Source organism: Hipposideros armiger, unplaced genomic scaffold (genome assembly GCF_001890085.2).
Source record: "Hipposideros armiger isolate ML-2016 unplaced genomic scaffold, ASM189008v1 scaffold_145, whole genome shotgun sequence".
NCBI classification, from domain to species: domain Eukaryota; kingdom Metazoa; phylum Chordata; class Mammalia; order Chiroptera; family Hipposideridae; genus Hipposideros; species Hipposideros armiger.
In genome coordinates, this window is record NW_017731495.1 from 2175705 (window position 1) to 2183164 (window position 7460).

Consider the following 7460-nt stretch of genomic DNA (forward strand, 5'->3'; position numbering starts at 1 on the left):
AATTTCTATTTTGGCAAAGCATTACTACAAATAAAAGCACATAATCATTGTAACAATCAGATCATTGTGACATATGATCATTGTAAGATATATCTACATATATTAGTTTATAATTATTGTTATTTTTGTAAAAGCAGTCAAATTTTAATAAAGGAAAATGACAACATTACTGCTTAGCAGACAGTAGTTGTCTGCCAAAGAAGTTAACATTTGAAGGGAAAAAACTGGAGAGTGGGAAAGTTTAAAAAAGAAACCCAAAATCTACATTTAAATCCCCCTTTCCAAGTGCTGAATGACTCCTAAATAGCATACATATTATACATACTACATATCATATACTGGAGGTGCCAGAAAAGAAAAAGTGTATACACATGACTTGTATTCATCTTTTGTTATCAGTATATATTAAGTATTACAATTTTAATATTGTTTTTTCTTTTCTTAAAATGTGTATACATTTCTGGCATTCTCTGTATATTATATATGTAAGGCAGAATAGGATGAATATATGCATTCATTCTATTCTGTATTACATATAGAATAAAAATCCAAATAACCCAGAATAAAACAGAGATTGAGAAGCTTAAGAATGAATCTCAGTAGCCACATGATACTGAGGAGACAAATTAAATTTCAATGCTTTCAGCAATGGAGAGGCATTTTCAAACATTTTAGAGTTTCCAAGTTGACCCCTCAGAGGGTGCCACCCTAGGATTAATGTGGCACTTGGCACCATACTCTAGAAGTGAGGATTATGACTTACATGTAAGGGCAAAATTTAAATAGACCCATGTTAACAAAACTTCATACCAAGTTTAAACAGGGCTGCAGTGACCTGCCAGTAATCTATGCACCTGATAGAAGAAAACTTAACCTGCTTTAGAGAAATGTCCCTTATCAAGACCCCCTACTATGTTTCATCTATTAAGTCAAAAAGTATGAGGCAAAAAATAATAATAACAATAACCAAATGATTGAGAGTCAAAAGAAAAAATAGACAATAGAAACAGACCTGCAGATGATTCAAATATTAGAGTTATCCAACAGGGACTTTCAAATAATGATGATCAGTATATTAAAGAAAGTAAAAGAAAAGTTGGGTAAAGTAGAAGATAAGAGAGAATTTTTAAAGTGACATAATTTATGAAAAGTAACTAAATGAACATTCTAAACCAGAAAAATAAAATAAAATAGGAAATGTAAGGCTGTAAGAAATACCAAAGTTCAGAATTCATTTGTTAAACCTAAAAGTAATTATTGAGCAACTACTACCATACAGTGTTCTAGGGAAAGGGGACAAAATGATGAATAAAACAAAATTCCCTTTCCTCCTGGGTCTTATAATCTAACGAGGGAAATAGAAAATAAACAATATAAGTAAATAAATCTTACAATGTATTAGAGAGTGATAATCAAAGGTGATATTAGAAGGGGAGGAGACACTAAAAAGTTATAATTGAATGAAAGTGGTAAAAGAAGAAGATATACACAAATCTGAAGAAGGGCCTTCCTGACAGAGGGAATAGCAAATTTAAAGATCCCCAACAGGGTGGTGCTTTGTCTGCTAAAGGAAAAATAAGGAGTTTAATGTCATTGTAACAGTAGGAGATGAGATCATTAACCACTGCAAGGGCTTTGGATTTTACTCTGAGATGAGAAGGCATTAGAGAGCTTTTAGTGGAAGAATGTCATGATGTGATATACATTTTAGTATTTTTCATTTGAGATTAGCCTGTATGAGTTAAAAGCAAAAGTTAGTGGAATAATTTGAAGTCGATTACAATAATTCAAACAAGAGATGATGGTGATTGAACCAAGATGGTAGTAGTAGAGAGAGTGAGGAAATATTTATATTCTGGATATATTTTTAATCAAAAGACAACAGGGATACAAGAGATAGAAGGGACCTAAGGGTGACTTCAGTTTTTTTCCTGATCAACTAAAGGGGTGAAGTTGCCATTCAGTGAAATGGAAAAAACTGCCTATCGAAGGTATGTGGGTACAGGAAGTTTGGGAGTTGGATATGTTGAGTAGGAGATAACTATTCGACACTTAAGTAGAGATATCAAGGGTAAAGCAAAGAGTCAGATGTATCAAACAGGAATTTGGGGGAAAGATCCAGAGATGAGCCAAACCCCAGAAATATGGGAGTTATTGACACATATATTGTATTTAAAATAATGAGACTGGATGAGATTCCTAAGGTGTGATAAACAGAACGTGTGAAAATTTTAAAATTATTAATCTCTGAAAAAGACTAAAACGGGGATAAAATATTTGTTTATGGAAAGTAAAATGGTTTGCTGTTAGAAGTCTCTTTTTAGATAAATTCTTTCATTTTACTGATAGTAAAGGACCACCAAAAGATAATTTTAATGCTGAACAATCTTTTTAAAATGAGGGTCATCTTTGTAGGATGCTAGTGAATCAACTTGTTGTTTGAGACCTGGTAGGTAAAGAGGGCAATAAAAATCAGGCCTCTAGGATGGCTTTCTTATCAAACTTGACCACAAAATAACCAAATAGTAACAGAGGGGAAAGTTTTCCTTCATAGAATTATTCAAATTAATAATACAGAGGAAACATAAAATTAGAATATTATCATTTGGCATCCTCTAATTATTCATGGATCTAGGCATTGAGAATCAATGACTGCTAAATTCATAAAAAGAGAGATAAAAAAGACAATATGTGCCTCCTGATTGAAGTAGCCTCGTCAAGAAGAAGGAGAAGGAGAGGAAGCGGGAGGGGGGGAAGGGGGAGGAGAAAGAAAAGAAGGAGAAGAAGAAGAAAAAAGGGGGGGAAATATATAGATAGATAGCTATAAAACTTGAATCTTACCAAGTCACAAGGTCTAATTACCAATTTACAGGAAATTCAAAATTCTAAAAGATGAGTTAAATCAACTGTTTAGAAGGGAGCAAGGAAAGATTAGATTCATTTGAAATGACCTGAGCAATTTTGATAAAGAAGATAGCATTGGAGTTGGACTCTGAATAGGAATTATGACTTTAAAAATATAGAACATTTAAAAGGGTTTTTCCTGTTAAGTGAACAGTCCGAGCACCAGCCAGAGTCTAGATGGCCAACTGTGTGGCTGAGGAAGAAGCTTAGCAGAATAGTGAAACTTTACTAGAAAGTAAGGTTGAGGGTGTGTGGGTTTGGGGATGTGCTTTCCTTATCTGTATTTTCTAATTTTCAAAATGTATTTATTAGTTTTTAAATACAGTTGACATTCAATATTATATTAGTTTCAGATGTACAACATAGTGATTTGACATTTATATACCTTACAAAGTGATCACCACGATAAGTCTAGTAACCATCTGCCACCATACAGTTATTACAATATCATGGACTATCTTCCTGGTGCTGTACATAATTTTCTAAAACTGACATGGAGTTGTTATGTAACAAATATATTGCTATAGTCACATAAATTCAACTTTTAAAAATATAGTTAAATAAAGGGAATTTTGAGCCAACTAATAGAAGACTTCAAGTATCATGATCAAGTTGTTTTACTTTTTTTCTCTCACCAGTCTTGGTTGTACCACTAAAGATATATTTGGCTGCAACTCTGTTCCATTAAATGCTGATGCTGAGGGTGGCACCAGTCATAAATTTTAGAGAAAAAAAAATAGGTAGCTTTTTCAGGAATTTAAAATCATTACCATTACTGATACGTTTAATATGAAGTCCAGTTAAAGAAATATAAAATTCCTACTCTGTCTTAAGGGGAGCCTCCCAAGTAAATATAATGTAGATGCCAATATACTTTAAAATACTCTTGGAATATAAACAAAGTCAATATAGTTTGATATAGGCTCCAATTAAGACAGATATTAGAGCTATGATTTGCTTTCCAAACTGTTCTTCCTCTTACAGATTAGAGGCAATTTAAAATCTGACCATTGATAAAACATGACCAGCCACATGGAAGAAGCAGAAACAAAATGCAAGAGAAGACAAAAATGGGAGTGATCAGCTAAGAAGAGAGGGATAATTTAAAAGACTTGAGCATGGCAAGGACTTGAGAAAAACACAGGACTGTTAGTTTCTGGCTCCTGGCAGAGGGAGGCCAAAACAGAGTTCAGGGGCCCAAAGCAGGTCTTGCTTAGGCAATTACCCAAATTACCTAAGAGGAGACACACTTCGATTAATATGGACAATTTTCAGCTAAAAAACAATGGAACTAAGATCTGTGTAGAGAAATGTTAGTGTTTAAATCGAGATAACTGGACCTAAGGAAATCTAGACTAGATGGAGAACAGAGTGATGATGTCAGAGGAAATAAAAGAGATCATCACAACCTTTGAAGCCAGTAAGGAGGCTGAGAACTCATTCTTGTTAGGTTTTTCTATAGGGAAAGCAGTTTTGCTAATTTGAAGAGACAATGCCAGGCTAAAAACCCTTACATGTTGCCTTAATCTGTTTTATTTTAAGAATTTTGATATTACTAGTTAACATAAATTTTGATGCCAAGTAATTAACATCTGCCTATATTTCTCCATGCACATGTTATTTTTATAATATGTAATTATTCCTGGACATTTGCAGTGTATTTCCTGTTGAGGGCACCATATATTCATTCATCCAACAAATAGTAATTGGGTATATAGTATTTGTAAACTCTGTTGTCACTGCGGGGTATGTAGAGGCAAATAAAGCAGACTTGACCTCTGTTCTCATGGAATACATTCTAGTTGAGAGATATGAACACTAAATAAACAAGATGGTAACCAATTCTAGATAGAGGCTTGAAACAATGGGATGTGATAGTGACCAAGTGGCTACTTCAGATTGGGATGGTCAGGAGAGATCTTTGAAGAGGTGGCATTCAACCTGCACCCTGAATCATAAGAAAGAGCTAGCTGGAGCAAGTGGGACTCACTGTCTAGGTGCAGGACAGGAAATGGAGACAAAATGGAGGTTTTGTGACCTGATACCTTGGAAAATGTTTGGGAAAACCACGGGTGTTTGAATCTGATCTCCTGTGCACTTTGAGCACCTCATTTCAGAAGCATCTCTAGAAGAAAAATGCCCAGAGGGAACTTTTTTAAAGTTTGGAATCTTCTCTAACAGAGAAACATGAAGAACTACAACTCACTTGAAAGGGAAATACAGATTTCTGCAGAGGAAAAGAGATGAAGCCATCAGGTTTCTATTGTATGAGCTGGGCTTCAGAGGTGAATTTGATACTTGCTACACCCCCACATGCCTGAATGAAATAAATGAGAAATGCAGGAGATGAAGGTACAAATCCAATTTCCTTTTTTTTGCAACCAGACAGAATCAGTCAGTCTTTGCCGCTGCTTTCTTCATTTGAAAACTCATCCATATTTTATCTTCCTTCATAAACAATGTTTAGATAAACCCAGAGAGTAATGGGCTTGAAAGGAAATTTTTAAAGGGTCATCTTGTGTATACCCCTTGCTTCAGGCAAGATTGCACTCATGCCCACCCAAGAAGCAATCTTCTCTTATGTCAGTTTTTGTTTTGGATAATGTTTATTTTTTCCAGGGTGGGGGGGGTGGGGTAAGGAGGAGAGTAATGAAGAGTGCGTTTGCCTTAAAAGCACAAGCAGAATTATTTTTAATGTAAGTGCCCTCCCCTCCCTGTAATGCCAGGGGCAGAATAGTCTTCAAACACCTTATACACTTACTTTCAGCTCTAAATGTATTTGTGCAAACCTCATGAATCATCAAGGCTTTTGAAAATATTTATAGGGAGAGAAACTCTACCCTTTTCATTAGAGTGAGTAAAATTCACATTTGTATCTCGCTATTGTTTAAGGAGAACAATGGATGGGTGGATGAAAGAGAATGTCAGCTGGATCAACAAACAGCTGTTCCAACAGGAGTCCTGCCATCCTATACGGTAGAGCAGTATTAATTGCTGCTTTCTCAGGAGTCTCTAAAGATGCTCTATTGGTACACAGTAAGTACCCTGTTTAACTAAAATCAAAAGTTAGAGCTGAAAGGAGATGTTCATGACGCTGACCACCTCACCTCCAGCGAGAAAGCTGTAGGCCTTTAAACCTTTTTTTATTTGATCTCCTGAGAAGACTTCCCCACCCTCAAGGCAATATAATCTAGTGTCTTCTTTTAATGATCTAATTGAAGCTTCTGCAGTTGCAGCATAACCCAGTGCCCTCATATCCAGACTTTGATAGAAGCAGGGATTCTCATTTTACATATAAGTATATATCCCTTATAATATCTATAACCTCTTGCAGTATTATTTTCTCTAAGCCAAAGAAATCGAATTTCTGAGGAAGGCAGCATGGTATTCAGTAAAGGTGAAAGAAGTTAGACTCAGTTCTGGATGAAAGTCTTGGCTCTACCATTGACTAATTGTATGGTCAATTTGTTTATGTAATTGTGAGACCCACTTTACTCAGCTTTCTCAAAGGGTTGTTACAAGGATCAAATGTGATTATGCATAAAAATCATTAATAACAACATGCCTAATACAGATAAGATGACAATTTTTATAACTGACTATCCACTTTTTTCTCCCTTATCAATGAGATTTTTTACCTGTTGTTTAAGTCATAGAGTATAGATATAGGTTCAGTTATCTAAGAACCATAAGTGACCCAAGTAACTTTATACTTCACAACCAATTTACATATCTAAATACTTCATTAACATTAAAGTATGAATATTGTGAATTCATATCTGCTTATGATCCAAAATGACCCACAAATCCTTTTCTGTAATCGCTTTAAAGATTGTCCTGTATAACATAATTTCAGAGATTATTTTTTATATATACATTATATATTTTTTTAATTACAAACAGTATTAAATCATATCTTCACATGTATCAAATTCCTAAAGCATTTTAAATATAAATCTTTTTCTTTTGGGTCCAAGTAGAATATCATTATTGCCTACAACAATATTGCTGGTCACCATTATCTTATCCAAATTATAAATAAAAAATAGTAAGTATGGCCATTATAAGTGCCAATTTTCGGGTACTTATAGCACATAACATACGCTATGCATACATTGCCAGAAAATGTACTTTTAAAGCAAGTTTTCTTATACTTATACCACGACCGGGTTTTGTTGTTCTTTTGTTGTGTTTTATTTTTTAGCTCACTTATAATAAGCCAGGCACTGTGGCAAGAAACTTGAATGATATATTTTGGTAAACTTCAACTCAAAGAGGCACTAAAAAATGCAATCCTATAAGTTATAACATAATTTGGCAAATGTTAAAGCAGATGCACAAGCAAAGTGTCAAGAAACAGCTGAGAATGGGATGCTGGAGGTGTCAGCAAACTTTCGATTTGGAAGAGCCGCCAGTGGTCAGCAAACTGGCTCGTGAGCCACAGCCTCTGAAGTAAAATTGAAAATGAAAATAAAACTGTCATAGTTTCATTTATAAAATTTTTAAAGGATATTATTCACATAATGGTGATTATGTAAAAATATATTTATGGCTCT